We start from the raw sequence: 15,669 nt of genomic DNA on the forward strand, positions 1-15,669 counted from the left end.
GTCTATGTCAGGGAGGCCCCACACCCTCTTTTAAAGAAAAATGAAAATGAAAATATAAAAATAAAAATATGTTTTTTATTAAATAAATCAATAGATGTATTATTTAATTAATTAGGTAATTAGAATAATTAGAGTATGACATGTGGGTCCCCACTAAATTAATTTGATTAATTACTATTTAATCTTAATTAAAAAGGTGTGTCTATGACGCATGGGACCCACTGGTCAATTGACCAGTCAACTGCTGATGTCAGCATGACATCATGCTGATGTCATAAGTGCTTTTAACCAATTTATTTAAATATGTTTTTAATTCCTAATTATTGAAATAAACTTTAAAAGTTAATATTAAATAATCTGTAAAGTCATATCAAAATATTTTCAACATGAAAGTTGATTAGCATAACGAGACGAACCCGGATACACGACCCATTCGTCTGTCACGCGTCCCTAGCATAGCAAACATGGAACATTTCCATCATTTTCCATCTGGCCGGTAGTAGCCCGAGACCCGGAAAATATCGTCAGATATTCTTCCGACCCGTCTATGACGGATGTTGCTGCGTTAGCTCATGTCTAGCCTGCATCTTGCCATGTCATGCATTGTGTTGCACCGTTGCTATTATTTATTGTTTCTTCCCCTTCTTCTTACCGGTAGACCCCGAGACTGTCGCTGCTGCCGAGTACATCTACAACCCTGCCGATCAGTCCTTTGCCGCAGAGCAGCAAGGCAAGCAAATCCCCCCTTGATCATTCCTATATCGCCTATGTCTTTCTTCCTACTGCTTGCATTAGTATTTTTTTACTGTTGTAGTTAGCTCCTATATCTGATGCATAGCCTATTTTTGATGAACTCCTACTTTCAGTCATGTACTTTAAATCTGCATAGTATAGGTGGAGTAGTCATCCCCTCTGACCCCGTAGTCCAGTTGCCCCGCTTGTTTTCAAATCTCGATCCCTGGTCGACGAGCCACACCCGACACAGCACATACACCCCCCTTAGTTGTACGACGCTACAGGGATACTATCGGGTACCGAGGGTGACACCTCGCTAAGTACTCCTGATGATATCTGTGTAGTATATCTAGTCGGTCGTGGTTATCGAGGGTGATTCCTCTTTCACCATTCCCGACGATGCCTCTGTCATGTAACCCCTCAAGTGTGGGACCCCCGAGGGTGATTCCTCTAAGCCCACCTTGACGGATACATCGTTCGGAATCCAAGGAGGGTGATACCTTGGATTCCCCCCGATGTTACAACCACACAGTTACTCGACCATGTTACTGGGATCATTGGTGATTAGATGTTAGACAGGCAGATTCCGCGAGATTGTGACATTGGCCTGATTGAAATGATAATGGATTTGGGTATTTGATCTGGGTTGGTTGGAGACCTTTTCGCACTAACCGTCTGCGTGGGAAGAATTTTGGGTACTCGGCGTCGCGGTATCAGCTGAAGCTTTTTAGATGTCAGCAATGTAGCAGCGCGCGCCCGAGTGGTCCCGAGATGCATCGTGCTTGTGATTAAGGGATGCTAGGACTGACGTCGGCCGCCCACGCCACGTGCAGGAGCGCGAAGGGGAACTGGGCCCACGAACCCTTTGCGCTTAGGATTTAGACCGGCGAGATGGCCTCTCTGCTGAGCTTAGGTGGGGCTGCGATGTGTCGATATTCCAAGGCCGAGCAGGACCTAGAAAAGTGTGTCCGGCCAGAGTGTTATCGAGCGCGTCGGGACATGTGGTGCACCCCTGCAGGGATGAAAATTAACTATTCGAATAGCCGTGTCCACGGTTACAGGACGACTTGGAGTTGTTCCCTGATCTTATACAACTACAATTGTTACTTAACAGGAATTAGTTGCCTCGGGATTGCTTCCTCGTAGGGACCTCACTTTAATATTGCTGCAAAAATATGACTATTAATGGTGTTACATGTTCTACTCTCGTCTATTGCTGCAAGACCCTGAAGATGCTAGTCCTCGATAGGACTAGGCCTTCTCTCTCTATTGCTGCGACCAGATGATGGAGCCCAGGATATGGAGGTCCCCGCCGACGACGACTGCTACCCCGACGGTGCCTACTACTACGTGGAGGCCGCTGATGACCGGGAGTAGTTAGGAGGTTCCCAGGCAGGAGGCCTCGCCTCGTTCGATCGTTGTATCTTTTGTGCTAGCCTTCTCTAAGGCACCCCATGTTTTATGTCTGTACTCAGATATTGTTGCTTCCGTTGACTCGTGTGTTTATCGAGCTTCCGTATTCTAGCCCTCGAGGCCCCTGGCTTGTAATATGAAGCTGATGTTGTTTTATTTGTGTCTAGAGTTGTGTTGTGATATCTTCCCGTGAGTCCTTGAGTTTGATCGTACGCATTTGCGTGTATGATTAGCGTACGATTAAACCGAGGGCGTCACAGTTACACTGGCGTGAGCGACCATGACCGGTATCATGTCCAGAGGGTGTGTGATGTCATCTCAGAGTCGATGGAGGAGTCGAGGAGGTCGACGATGGAGTGGCATCGACGAATTTTGGAGACAATGGCGTCCGACCGGAGAGAATAAAGAAGACGTGCGCGTTGCGGTCAGGACGGCCCCGTCCAATTCAAGGCTCGTGAGGATGTAGAGTAGCAGGGCTCTGTCCCTGGACATGGTTGCAAGGTCGATGGAGGCCGGCTCTGTCCCTGGACATGGTTGTGAGGTCGATGGAGGCCGTTAGCCGCACCTTCTATGGTGGTGGTGCTCCGACGAAGCTCTCTCTCTCTCTCACTCACTCACTCACTGGACAAAAAAAACTGAAAAGGGAGAGGGGAAACCGCATGATCCCCATCGCTGATGAGATAGTACCGATGCCTTGCTATCCTCACGCCCTGGCTCGTCGTCCGGCGGGTGCGGCAGCCAACCCTCCCGTTCGAGGCGGCAAATTGAGGCGCCGACCCTCCTATGAGATAAAGAGATCATTTTTTCCTTTTTTTCTTCCTATGACAGACGTACCCCACATGACAGCAATGTTATGCAATGCAACATGGTCCTCATGGATGGGGCCCACTCTCAGTTTTTTGTGTCAAAACATTCTTAAGCATCACTGTTAGTGGTTTCAGCAAAAAAAATTCAAAATCGGTTTTTTTTGCAAACTTTTATGAAAATTGTGCTTTTCGGCACTAAGCGACACAATTGTGGTGGTTTTTAGCAATTTACTCCAAAGAACCGACACTGTAGGGGTGCCTGAGACTTCCAGTGAACTCGATCGTCGGGGCTATATGTCGTCCCACAAGCTTGGCAGCATACGTCGATCGGGCAGAGTACTTGCCATGTCTCTCCCATGCCCATTTGATCACGCATGGGACCCTTCTCATCTACATGCCTCATTCTTCAATATTTCTAGGAAGTTGAATGGTATAGCTCATAATTATGCAACATGCCTTCTCTTGCTTTAAACTAGCTCATAAATAAGAAAGATGTCCTTTCTTGGCGAAGAGACAAGTTGAGGAGGAGTTTTGAAAGCTTCTCGAAAAAGAAGAGATAAAATGGGCACTTGGCACTAAATTTCGACTAGTGGTCCAGGGGGTAATAATACAAAGTTTTTCCATATGATTGTGAATGGAAAATATAGGAATAAAAAAATATTCAGCTGGAATAAGATGAGGATACAGTTGTTGGGTATGAGAACCTAAAACAATATATCTCAAACTACTATAAAAAGCTCTTTGGGGCACTGGAGGAGAATTTTTTATTGCTTAATGAGGAAGTGGTTGGGGATCTACCTCGGTTAGGGACATATGCGAATGAGTTTTTGATGGCAGATTTCACGGAGAAGGGGGTGTTCGAAGCGATAGCACAGATGAAGAATAATAAGGCACTCAAACCCGATAGTTTCTGGCTGAATTCTATAAGCACTTGATATGTCCATTTTACACCATGTTTTCTTATTGATATTAATTATGCTTTGGATCATTGTTTCACTTTATAGTGCAATCCTAATGCCTTTTCTCTCTTATTTTGCAAGTTTCATACAAAGAGGGAGATTGTCGGCAAGTGGAATTCTGGACCGAAAAAGGCTGTAGAAGAGTTAGATATTCTTTGGAACTCCAAATGACCTATAAAATTATAGAGAATTATTTTGGAGTATACAAAAAATACTAGCGAAGGAATTACCATCAAGGTACCCACACGGGGTCATGAGCCCACGTGCGCGTGCCCTACTCCCATGGCCCATCTTGTCCTATAAGAGGCTATTTTACATAGAAAAAATCGGAGGGAGACTTTCGGGACGAAGCGTCACCGTCTCGAGGTGGAATCTAGGCAGGGGCACTTTTGCTCTCCGGTGGAGCGATTTCCCTAAGGAAACTTCCCATCGGGAGGGGCAAATCAAAGCCATCGTCATCACCGATGTTCCCTCCTTCATGGGAGAATCGATCTTCATCAACATCTCCATTGGCACTTCTCATCTAAAATCCTAGTTCACCTCTTATATTCAATCTTTGTCTCAAAACCTTAGATTGGTACATGAGGGTTGCTAGTAGTGTTGATTATATCTATTGTTGATGCTAGTTGGTTTATTTGGTGGAAGATGAGATCCTTAAGCAATTCACCTCTGATCTTGAACATGAACATGCTTTGTGAGTAGTTACTTTCATTCTTGAGGACAATGGAGAAGTCTTGTTATAAGTAATCATGCGATGTTGGTATTTGTTTGATATTTTGATGATATGTATGCTGCTTTTCTCTTAGTGGTGTCATGTGAACGTCGACTACATGACATTTCACCATACTTGGGACTAAGGGAAAGAATTGGGGAGTAATAAGTAGAGGATGGGTTGCGGTAGTAATAGAAACTTAAAACCTAGTTTATGCGGTAAGGGGCTGATTTGGATCCGTATATTTTATGTTATGGTTAGACTTATCTTAGTTCTTCTTTCATACTTGCAGATGCTTGTGAGAGGGGTTAAACATAAGATGGTTATTTGTTCAAGTAAGAAAAGCACCCTAGCACCGGTCCACCCACATATCAAATTAGCAAAGTAATGAAAGAAAATCGACTAAACATGATGAACGTGGCTAGATTGGAATCCCCATGTGTCCTCAATAACTGTTTGCTTCCTATAAGAGAACTTTCTGACTTATCCTTTGTGATAGAAAGGATTTACCACCTTTATGTACCTTTTATACTATTCTTACTTGTTACTTGTTACGAATTACCTTGCTACAAAACTACTTGTTACCACTACTTTCAGCACTTGCAGAGAATACCTTGCTAAAACCCACTTGTCATTTTCTTTTGCTCCTTGTTGGGTTCGACACTCTTACTTATCAAAAAGGACTATCATTCATTCCTGTTCTTTTGGGTCATCAAGACTCTTTTTTGGCGCCATTTCCGTGGAGTGAAGCGCCTTTGGTAAGTGGAATTTGGTAAGGAAACATTTTTATTATGTGCTGAAATTTACTACTACTTTTCACAATGGATAATAATCCATTGAGGGGTTTGTTTGTGGTATCTTCACCTCAATCGGAAGCAACAAGAGTTCCCCTAGACCTACCGAACCTACTGAAAATATTTATTATGAAATTCCTTTGGGTATATTAGAGAAACTGCTAGCTAATCCTTATGCAGGAGATGGAGCAATATATCCTGATATGCATTTGATCTTGTCGGAAATATACCCTAGAGGCAATAATAAATTATATATTATTATATTTCTTTGTTCATGATAATCGTTTATTAGCCATACTATAAATGTATTGATTGGAAACACAAATACATGTGTGGATACATAGACAAAACACTGTCCCTAGTAAGCCTCTAGTTAACTAGCTCGTTGATCAAAGATGGTTAAGGTTTCCTAACCATAGACAAGTGTTGTCACTTCATAACACGATCACATCATTGGGAGAATGAAGTGATGGACAAGACCCAAACTATAAACGTAGCATGTGATCGTGTCATTTTGTTGCTATTGTTTTCTGCGTGTCAAGTATTCATTCCTATGACCATGAGATCATGTAGATCACTGACACCGGAGGAATACCTTGTGTGTATCAAACGTCGCAACGTTACTGGGTGACTATAAAGGTGCTCTACAGGTATCTACGAAGGTGTCCGTTGAGTTAGCATCGATCAAGACTGGGATTTGTCACTCCATGTGACGAAGAGGTATCTCGGGGCCCACTCGGTAATACAACATCACATACAAGCCTTGCAAGCAATGTGACTAAAGTTTTAGTCATGGGATCTTGTATTACGAAACGAGTAAAGAGACTTGCCGGTAACGCGATTGAAATAGGTATAGGGATACCGACGATCAAATCTTGGGCAAGTAACATACCGAAGGCAAAGGGAATGGTATACGGGATTATATGAATCCTTGGCACAGAGGTTCAACCGATAAGATCTTACTAGAATATGTAGGATCCAATATGTACATCCAGGTCCCGCTGTTGGATATTGACCGGGGAGTGTCTCAGGTCATGTCTGCATAGTTCTGAACCCGCGGGGTGTGCACACTTAAGGTTCTGTGACGTTTCGGTATAGTTGAGTTATAGGTGTTGATGATCGAAAGTTTGTTCGGAGTCCCAGATGAGATCATAGACGTAAAGAGGGTTTCCGGAATGGTCCGGAAACGAAGATTGATATATAGGATTGTTTCATTTGGCCTCCGGAAAGATTTTGGGATTTACCGACAGTGTAACGGGAGTGACGAATGGGTTCCGGGTTTTTACCGGGAGGGAGCCACCCACCTGGGAGAGAACCTAATAGCCCATGGGTGGCGCACCAACCCTTAGTGGGTTGGTGAGGCCAGCCCAATAGGGCTATTTCGACTAAGGGAAAATCAAAGGAGAAAAAAAAGAGGGAGGTGGGAACGAAGGAAGGGACTCCTCCTTCCCAAACCAAATTGGAGTGGGAGTCCCTCCTCCTCCATTAGGCCGATTCTCTAGGGGCTCTCTTGAGCCCCAAGTCTAGCCCCTCCCCTCCTCCTATATATACTAGAGGTTTTAGGGTTTTTGGGACACAACTTTGCCACGTGCAACCCTAAACCTCTACTTCGTAGTTCTTCCTCTAGATCGGTTTTCTGCGGAGCTCGGGTGGAGCCCTGCAGGAATAGATCATCACCATCACCGGCGCGCCGTCACTCTGCCGGAGAACTGATCTACTTCCTCTTGGGATTTCATGCTCGTTCCCTTGCTGAGAGGTATGAGACCTCCGACAAGATTCTTTGTCTACAAAATAAAGGAGAAAAGCTCAATCGTTGAGCATGTGCTCAGATTATCTGAGTGCAACAGTCGCTTGAATCATGTGGGAGTTAACCTTCCAGATGAGATAGTGATGGTTCTCCAAAGTCACTGCCACCAAGCTACTAGAGCTTCGTGATGAACTATAACATATCAAGGATAGATATGATGATCCTTCAGCGATTTGCAATGTTTGACACTGCGAAAGTAGAAATCAAGTAGGAGCATCAATTGTTGATGGTTAGTAAAACCACTAGTTTCAAGAAGGGCAGGGGCTAGAAGGGATACTTCATGAAACGACAAACTAGTTGTTGCTCTAACGAAGGAACCCAAGGTTGAACCCAAACCTGAGACCAAGTGCTTCTGTTATGAGGGGAACGGTCACTAAGGCGGAACTACCCTAGATACTTGGTAGATGAGAAGGCTGGCAAAGTCGACAAAAGTATATTTGACATACATGATATTGATGTGTACTTTACTAGTACTCCTAGTAGCACGAGGGTATTAGATACCGATTCAGTTGCTAAGTGTTAGTAACTCGAAATAAAAGCTACGGAATAAACGGAGACTAGTTAAAGCCGAGGTGGCGAGATGTGTTGGAAGTGTTTCCAAGGTTGATGTGATCAAACATCGCACACTCCCTCTACCATTGGGATTAGTGTTAAACCTAAATAATTGTTATTTGGTGTTTGCGTTGAGCATGAACATGATTAGATCGTGTATATTGCAATACGATTATTCATTTAAAGAGAATAATGGTTATTCTATTTGCTTGAATAAATACCTTCAATGGTTTATTGAATCTCGATTATAGTGATACACATGTTCATAATATTGATGTCAAAAGATACAAAGTAGTAATGATAGTTCCACTTACTTGTGGCACTGCCGCTTGAGTCATGTTGTTATAAAATGCATGAAGAAACTCCATGCGGATGATCTTGGTACTCACTCATTTTTGAAACATTTGGACATGCAAACCATGCCCATTGGTATAAACGCATGAAGAAACTCCATGCAGATGGATCGTTTGGACTCACTTGATTTTGAATCACTTGAGACATGCAAATCATACCACATGGGCAAGATGACTGAATATCTCGTTTTCCAGTGAGATGGAACTAGAAAGTAACTTATTGGAAGTAATACATTTGGATGTATGCAGTCTAATGAGTGCTGAGGCACGCAGTGGATATAGTTATGTTCTTACTTTAGAGATGATTTGAGTAGATACTAGTGTATTTGCTTGATGAAACACACATCTGAATTATTGAAAGGTTCAAAGTAGTTTCAGAGTGAAGTTGAAGATCGTCGTGACAAGAGGGTAACATGTCTACGATATGATCATAAGAGATGAATATCTGAGTTACGAGTTTGGTACACAATTAAGACAAATGTGAAAATTGTTTCACATCTCATGCCACCTAGAACACCATAGTGTGATGGTGTGTCCGAACGTCATAGTCGTGCCCTATTTTGATATAGTGCATACTATGATGTCTCTTATCGAATTGCCACTATCGTTTATGGGTTATGCATTAGAGACAACCACATTCACTTTAAATAGGGCATCACGTATTTTCGTTGACATGACACCGTATAAACTATGGTTTGGAGAAACCTAAGCTGTCGTTTCTTGAAAGTTTGGGGCTACAACGCTTATGTGAAAAAGTTTCAGTCGGATAAGCTCGAACCCAAAGCGGATAAATGCATCTTCATAGGATATCCAAAACAGTTGGGTACATCTCCTATCTCAGATCCGGAAGCAAAGTGTTTATTTCTAGAAACGTGTTCTTTCTCGAGGAAAAGTTTCTCTTGAAAGAAATGAGTGGGAGGGTGGTGGAACTTGATGAGGTTATTGAACCGTCAATTCAACCAGTGTGTAGCAGGGCGCAGGCAGTTGTTCCTGTGGCGCCTACACCAATTGAAGTGGAAACTGATGATAGTGATCATTAAGCTTCGGATCAAGTTACTACAAACCTCGTAGGTCGACAAGTTCGCGTACTGCTACAGAATGGTACGTAACCCTGTCTTAGAGGTCATGTTGTTGAACAACAATGAACCTACAAGCTATGGAGAAGCGATGGTGGGCCCGGATTCCGGCAAATAATGGCTGGAGGCCATGAAATCTGAGATAGGATCCATGTATGAAAACAAAGTGTAGACTTTGGAAGAACTACTTGATGGTCGTAAGACTATTAAGTAAAGATGGATCTTTAAAAGGAAGACATACAATGATGGTGAAAAGTCACCATTAAGAAAAGCTCGACTTGTCGCAAACATGTTTCCGACAAGTTCAAAGAGTTGACTATGATGAGACTTTCTCACTTGTAGCGATGCTAAAAGTCTGTTGGAATTATGTTAGCAGTTGCTGCATTATTTTTGAAATATTACACATAGGATGTCAAAACATTTTTTCCTCGACGGTTTCCTTGAGGAAAGGTTGTACGTAATACAACGAGAAGGTTTTGTCGATCCTAAGGATGCTAACAAATATGCAAGCTCCAGTGATCCTTCAATGGACTAGTGCGACCATCTCGGAGTTGGGATATACGCTTTATGAGATGACCAGAGCTTTTAGGTTTATACAAAGTTTATGAGAAACTTGTATTTCCAAAGAAGTGAATGGGAGCACTATAGAATTTCTGATAAGTATATGTGGTTGACATTTTGTTGATCGGAAGTAATGTAGAATTTCTGGAAAGCATAAAGGGTTGTTTGAAAGGAGTTTTTCAAAGGAAAACCTGGATAGAGCTACTTGAAAATTGAGCATCAAGATCGATAGAGATAGGTCAAAACGCTTAATAGAACTTTCAATGAAATGCATGCCTTGAGAAGTTTTTGAAGGAATTCAAAATAGATAAGCAAAGAAGGAGTTCTTGGTTGTAAGGTGTGAATTTGAGTAATACTCAAAGCCCGACCACGGCAGAAGAGAGAGAGAAAGGAGGAAGATCGTCCCCTATGCCTTAGCCGTAGGCTCTAAAGTATGACATGCTGTGTACCGCACCTGATGTGTTCCTTGCCATGAGTCTGTCAAGGGGTACAAAAGTGATCCAGAATGGATTACTGGACAACGGTCAAAGTTATCCTTAGTAACTAGTGGACTAAGGAATTTTTCTCGATTTTGGAGGTGATTAAATAGTTCGCCGTAAAGGGTTACGTCGATGCAAGCTTTGACACTTATCTGAATAACTCTAAGGAGTAAAGCAGATTCGTATCGTGGAGCAGTCATTTGGAATAGTTCCAAATGGCACGTCGTAGCAGCATCTATAGAATAACATAGAGATTTGTAAAGCACACACAAATCTGAAACGTTTAGACCTGTTGACTAAAACCTCTCTCACAAGCAAGACGTTATCAAACCCCATAAGTGTATGTGTGTTGGATTCGTTAAAATCACATAGTGATGTGAACTAGATTATTGACTCTAGTGCAAGTGGGAGACTATTGGAAATATGCCCTAGAGGAAATAATAAATTAGTTATTATTATATTTGTTTGTTCACGATAATCGTTAATTACCCATTATAATTTTATTGATTGGAAACACAAATACATGTGTGGATACATAGACAAAACACTGTCCCTAGTAAGCCTCTAGTTAACTAACTCGTTGATCAAAGATGGTTAAGGTTTCCTAACCATAGTCAAGTGTTGTCACTTGATAACGGGATCACATCATTGGGAGAATGAAGTGATGGATAAGACCCAAACTATAAACATAGCATGTGATCTGTCATTTTGTTGCTATTGTTTTCTGCTGTCAAGTATTCATTCCTATGACCATGAGTTCATGTAATCACTAACACCGGAGGAATACCTTGTGTGTATCAAACGTCGCAACATTACTGGGTGACTATAAAGGTGCTCTACAGGTATCTCCGAAGGTGTCCGTTGAGTTAGCATGGATCAAGACTGGGATTTGTCACTCCATGTGACGGAGAGGTATCTCGGGGCCCACTCGGTAATACAACATCACATACAAGCCTTGCAAGCAATGTGACTAAAGTGTTAGTCACGGGATCTTGTATTACGGAACGAGTAAAGAGACTTGCTGGTAATGAGATTGAAATAGGTATAGGGATACCGACGATCAAATCTCGGGCAAGTAACATACCGAAGGACAAAGGGAATGGTATACAGGATTATATGAATCCTTGGCACAGAGGTTCAAACGATAAGATCTTCGTAGAATATGTAGGATCCAATATGGACATCTAGGTCCTGTTGTTGGATATTGAGCGGGGAGTGTCTCAGGTCATGTCTGGATAGTTCTCGAACCCATAGGTTCTGCACACTTAAGGTTCGGTGACGTTTCGGTATAGTTGAGTTATAGGTGTTGGTGGCCGAAAGTTTGTTCGGAGTCCCGAATGAGATCACGAACGTAAATAGGGTTTCCGGAATGGTCCAAAAACGAAGATTGATATATCGGATTGTTTCATTTGGCCTTCGAAAAGATTTCGGGCATTACCGGCAGTGTACCGGGAGTGACGAATGGGTTCCGGGTTTTTACCGGGAGGGGGCCACCCACCCGGGAGAGAACCTAATAGCCCATGGGTGGCGCACCAACCCTTACTGGGCTTGTGAGGTCAGCCTAATAGGGCTATTTCGGCTAAGGAAAAATCAAAGGAGAAAAAAAAGAGGAAGGTGGGAAGGAAGGAAGGGACTCCTCTTCCCAAACCGAATTGGAGTGGGAGTCCCTCCTCCTCCACTCGGCCGACACCCTAGGGGATCTGTTGAGCCCCAAGGCTAGACCCTCCCCTCCTCCTATATATACTAGAGGTTTTAGGGTTTTTGAGACACAACTTTGCCACGTGCAACCCTAAACCTCTACTTCGTAGTTCTTCCTCTAGATCGGTTTTCTGCGGAGCTCGGGCGGAGCCGTGCAGGAATAGATCATCACCATCACCGGCGTGCCGTCACGCTGCCGGTGAACTCATCTACTTCCCCATCTCTCTTGCTGGATCAAGAAGGCGAAGATCGTCATCGAGCTGTACGTGTGCTGAACGCGGAGGTGCCATCCGTTTGGTGCTAGATCGGGACGGATCGTGGGACGACGGTGATTTGAATCACGAAGCTGTTCCACTACATCAACCGCATTTCTTAACACTTCCCGCTTAGCGATCTACAAGGGTATGTGTATCCGATCTCCTTCTCGTTGATGAACATCACCATGATAGGTATTCGTGTGCGTAGGAATTTTTTTGTTTCCCATGCAACATTCCCCAACAGATCTAAATAGATGAAATTTGTCGATTGTTTAAGCATGCAGGTTTATCCAAAGATGGTGTGAAGAAGAAGGTTTTCCCTTAATCTTTGGAGGGAAAGGCATTGATACTGGAACATGGGATTGGAATCGGTTGAAGTTGGAATTCCACCAGAATTTTTATCAATGTTGAGGAAATCGGTAAATGGTAGTTGTTCCCTCGACTTGGAAGTAGCGATTAATCACTGAATCGGTCTATTAACTGGATTAGTTCGTCGGCCATCAATAGGTGGAATCATAAACTCAACAGAACCAAATTTTGTATGGTGAAAAAATCTACATCGCAAATATGAAGCAAATGGCACCATTTTCTTTTGTCCATAGATGACAAACATGTATACAATAACAATGATCCATTTGGGTGTGAAAATCGTCAAGAAACATGTATACACTAACACTTTTTAGCTGATTTTCACGAGGGATGCAACTCTGGGATATGGCGTCCACGCGACCACGATAGACATGGGAAAGGTGATGGTGGTTGGACACGACATCTAAAGGGGTCGGTTCCCGGAGGCGGTGGCTTGCAAAGGAGGAGCATAAGTAGCAGCACACACAGGGAGAAGAGAAAGCGTCAGCACCCAGAGGACGAGGGGAAGCAACAGCGCGTCGATGAGGACCTGTCCGACCACCATCTAGGTCGAGAGGTTCCGAGAGGAGCGGGAGGTGCATGAGAAGGGCTAAACCCTAGCTCTTTATGAGAGGGAGGGATTCGGAGGGGTTATGGGCCAAATAATCAGAGTTTGTTTTGTTGGAAATATGCCCTAGAGGCAATAATAAAGTGGTTACTATTATATCTCCTTGTTCATGATAATCATTTATTATCCATGCTATAATTGTATTGATTGAAAACGCAGATACATGTGTGGATACATAGAGAACACAAAGTCCCTAGTAAGCCTCTATTGGACTAGCTCGTTGATCAAAGATGTTTAAGGTTTCCTAGCCATAGACACGAGTTGTAATTTGATAATGGGATCACATCATTAGGAGAATGAGGTGATGGACAAGACCCAAATCATAAGCATAGCATTTGATCGTATCACTAAGTTTATTCCTATTGCTATCTGCATGTCATTGTATGTGTTCCTAAGACCATGAGATCATGCAACTCCCTGACACCGTAGGAATACCTTGTGTGTATCAAGAGTCACAACATAACTGGATGATTATAAATATGCACTACAGGTATCTCCAAGGGTGTGTGGGTTGGCATGGATCGAGACTGGGATTTGTCACTCCGTATGACGGAGAGGTATATCTGGGCCCACTCAGTAATACAACATCACAAGAAGCTTGCAAGCGATGTAACTAAGGGGTTACTCACGAGATCTTGTATTACAGAACGAGTAAAGAGACTTTCCGATAATGAGATTGAACTAGGTATGGAGATACCGACGATCAAATCTCACGCAAGTAACATACCGATAGACAAAGGGAACTGCATACGGGATTGGTTGAAGCCTTGACATCATGGTTTGATCGATAAAGATCTTCGTAGAATATGTACGAACCAATATGGGAATCTAGGTCCCACTATTGGTTATTGAACGGAGAGGTGTCCCGGTCATGTCTGCATCATTCTTGAACCCGTAGGGTCCGCACGCTTAATGTTCGATGTTGAAATAGTATTGTTGAATTATTATGTTGGTGACCGAAGGTTGTTTGGAGTCCTGGATGAGATCCCACACATGACAAGGAGCTTCAGAATGGTCCGGAGGTAAACATTCATATATGTGAAGTTGGTATTCAAGTTCCGAAAGAGTTTCGAGATTTACCTATTTTGTGATGGAGGTACCGGAAGTGTTCCGGGGGTCCACCGGGAGGGTCCACTTGCCCCGGAGGGCCCCATGGGTCGTGACAGATGACGCACCACCCCCTGGTGGACTAGCCACCCCACCAACCTAAGGCTCATGCGGCCAAGGGCTGGGCTGGCCCAGGGGTGGTCGCTGCCCCACTCTCCTGGGGTGCCAAGGCACCCTTGGCCGCCACCCCACCATAAGGGAAACCCTAGGGCATCGATCCCTCCTCCACCTATATATATGAGAGGAGAGGGAGGGTAGACGCACCAAGAGCCATGGCACATCCCTCCTCTCTCTCTCTCCCGTAGTGTTTCTCCTCCGTCGTAGTCGCCGTAGTGCCTGGCGAAGCCCTGCCGAGATTGCACCACCACCACCGTCACCATGCCATCATGCTCTCGGAGAAGTCTTCTACTACTTCACCTACGCTCGCTGGATCGAGGTGGTGAAGGCGTCATCGAGTTGTACGTGGGCTAAACATGGAGGTGTCATCCGTGCGGTGCTAGACCAGGACAGATCATGATTGGATCGCGAGGACGTACGACTACATCAATCGCATTTCTTAACACTTCTCTTTCGCAATCTACAAGGGTATGTAGACGCACTCCCCCTCTCACGGGTGTTGATCTCCATAGATAGTTCTTGGGTGTTCACATGAAATTTTTTGTTTCCCATGCAACATTCCCCAACAATGGCATCATGAGCTGGGTTTATGCATAGATAGCATGCACGAGTAGAAAACAAAGTGTTTGTGGGTGTTGATATTCAGATTTCTTACTTCCTTAGTCTTATCTTGATTTGGTGGTATTGTGGGATAAAGCAGTCTAGACCAACCTTACTTGTCCACGTACGAGAGACTGGTTCCACCGACTGAGATGTAACTTGGTTGCATAAAGGTGGGTGGTGGGTGTTTGTCTCTCCCACTTTAGTTGAATCGGATTCGATAGAGACGGTCCTTGTGGAAGGTAAAATAGCAGCTTGAATATCACCATTGTGGCTTTGTGTGGGTAAGAACAATTCTTGCTAGTTGCCCATAGTAGCCACGTAAAACTTGCAACAACAAAGTAGAGGACGTCTAACTTGTTTTTGCACGGCATGTTGTGATGTGATATGGCCAACGACATGATGTGACATATGTGATGTATGGGATGATCATGTTTTGTATAGATTATCATGACTTGCATGTCGATGAGTACGGCAACCGGCAGGAGCCATAGGGTTGTATTTAATTTATTTTGCCATTTCTTCTTTACGTTATCGCTATGAGTTAGCAATAATCGTAGAAGCAATAGTTGGCGCGAGAACCACATGATGAGACGATGATGGAGATAATGGTGTCATGCCGATCACGATGGAGATCATATCGGTGCTTTGGAGATGGAGATCAAAA

The sequence above is a fragment of the Hordeum vulgare genome, chromosome 3H (genome assembly GCF_904849725.1).
Source record: "Hordeum vulgare subsp. vulgare chromosome 3H, MorexV3_pseudomolecules_assembly, whole genome shotgun sequence".
Lineage (NCBI taxonomy): Eukaryota > Viridiplantae > Streptophyta > Magnoliopsida > Poales > Poaceae > Hordeum > Hordeum vulgare.